This window comes from Schistocerca piceifrons, unplaced genomic scaffold (genome assembly GCF_021461385.2).
Source record: "Schistocerca piceifrons isolate TAMUIC-IGC-003096 unplaced genomic scaffold, iqSchPice1.1 HiC_scaffold_1176, whole genome shotgun sequence".
Taxonomy (NCBI): domain Eukaryota; kingdom Metazoa; phylum Arthropoda; class Insecta; order Orthoptera; family Acrididae; genus Schistocerca; species Schistocerca piceifrons.
In genome coordinates this window covers 45001-47500 of record NW_025726990.1, presented here as the reverse complement: position 1 = coordinate 47500, position 2500 = coordinate 45001, and positions in this window count along the sequence as shown.

Sequence of the window (2500 nt, the reverse complement as noted above, 5' to 3'; positions counted from 1 at the left end):
GGTGCATCCTGACGTGACAAATCTGATCATGTCACAAGCATTCACTTACTATAATCACTATCAACGAACCTGCCGCCCCCGCCCCCCCCCTACACCTTTCCTTACAACAACGTGTAACCTAACCTAACCTAACCTATGTTGTACCTTAACCTAACCTATGTTGTACCTTAACCTAACCTATGTTGTACCTTAACCTAACCTATGTTGTACCTTAACCTAACCTATGTTGTACCTTAACCTAACCTATGTTGTGCCTTAACCTAACCTATGTTGTGCCTTAACCTAACCTATGTTGTGCCTTAACCTAACCTATGTTGTGCCTTAACCTAACCTATGTTGTGCCTTAACCTAACCTATGTTGTGCCTTAACCTAACCTATGTTGTGCCTTAACCTAACCCATGTTGTGCCTTAACCTAACCCATGTTGTGCCTTAACCTAACCCATGTTGTGCCTTAACCTAACCCATGTTGTGCCTTAACCTAACCCATGTTGTGCCTTAACCTAACCCATGTTGTGCCTTAACCTAACCCATGTTGTGCCTTAACCTAACCCATGTTGTGCCTTAACCTAACCCATGTTGTGCCTTAACCTAACCCATGTTGTGCCTTAACCTAACCCATGTTGTGCCTTAACCTAACCCATGTTGTGCCTTAACCTAACCCATGTTGTGCCTTAACCTAACCCATGTTGTGCCTTAACCTAACCCATGTTGTGCCTTAACCTAACCCATGTTGTGCCTTAACCTAACCCATGTTGTGCCTTAACCTAACCCATGTTGTGCCTTAACCTAACCCATGTTGTGCCTTAACCTAACCCATGTTGTGCCTTAACCTAACCCATGTTGTGCCTTAACCTAACCCATGTTGTGCCTTAACCTAACCCATGTTGTGCCTTAACCTAACCCATGTTGTGCCTTAACCTAACCCATGTTGTGCCTTAACCTAACCTATGTTGTGCCTTAACCTAACCTATGTTGTGCCTTAACCTAACCCATGTTGTGCCTTAACCTAACCCATGTTGTGCCTTAACCTAACCCATGTTGTGCCTTAACCTAACCCATGTTGTGCCTTAACCTAACCCATGTTGTGCCTTAACCTAACCCATGCTGTGCCTTAACCTAACCCATGTTGTGCCTTAACCTAACCCATGTTGTGCCTTAACCTAACCCATGTTGTGCCTTAACCTAACCCATGTTGTGCCTTAACCTAACCCATGTTGTGCCTTAACCTAACCCATGTTGTGCCTTAACCTAACCCATGTCGTGCCTTAACCTAACCCACGTCGTGCCTTAACCTAACCCACGTTGTCGCCTAACGTAACCCACGTTGTCGCCTAAACCTGCTCTGTAATTGTTATACGACTCGTTCAATTAGTGTAGTGTTGCCCACCCGCAACCCTCGCAATATAGTTCGCTACTCGCACTCCCCGCTCCCCTGTGTATCGCTTCATGTTAAACACCTTGCAAGTCTTGCTCACTTTCCACATGCTCCTGCTGTACACTGTAATGTGGATGGCAGCAGGACGTACATGCCGCCCCTCCCCACGTCCCCACCTTGCCCCCTGCCTTCGCAAGCTGGTTGGTGAGAACTTTGCATGTTCAATGCCCTCCGCATGCGACGTACTCAGGCTACGTTGTGGTGCGGCCTGTGTCAACTGTCCGCTAATGTCGTACGCGTAAACCACAATCTGTACTGCACATTCGTCCTTATGTACTGAATGATACATCGTGGCACATGTGTGACCGTACAACGACTGCGCCCAAAAACGGCGGACCATACAGTGCAAATATTGTGCACGCAGCTACGTGTCGTCTCCCTATGAGAGCTGGATTGCAGTGTGGTACGCCATAGAGACGTGTGGGAGGAACGGACGCCGTGGATGGCGATCAGCATGAGCTGTCTGTTGATGTATTCGGACCTAGTCGTCTCTCCTCACACACCGTGATGGCATGGTGCACCGCGTTCCATATCTGCGACATGCTACAGAGGCCGGTTGACAGTCGTTCGAGCAATGGACATCGCATACGTACGGGGGCCACCTTCCACGTATTGTCTAGGCGTGCACATTTTGTTGCGTGTATGTGGGCAGACGTAGTGTGGCGTGACACCTGACACAGGCATGCAATAATCGTGGAAGTTGCAAATGGCGATGGACGCCTGCGTTTTCTGGTGAAGTTACGCAAATGAACAAATGGTAACCTGTTGTGGTGCGGTTGTTCTCGCTAGGGGTGAATCGGTGATGGCGACGATAGGTTGAGGTACTAACCGGTTGTTCCAGCGATACCCACCATGCCGACGAAACTGAACGGCATCTGGGTGTGAAGCGATACGCGGCGGTGGCTGGGTGGGACCGTCCCCGGCCGGTGAGGGGGCGCCTCCCGGCGTGCTGGCCGCGCGGTGCGTGGGCGCACGCGCTACAGCCGGCTGGTGGGGGCGGCCAGTGGCAGGCGCGCCGGCCGACGGACGCGGCAGGCGTCGCAGCTGCGCGCCGGCGCACCCT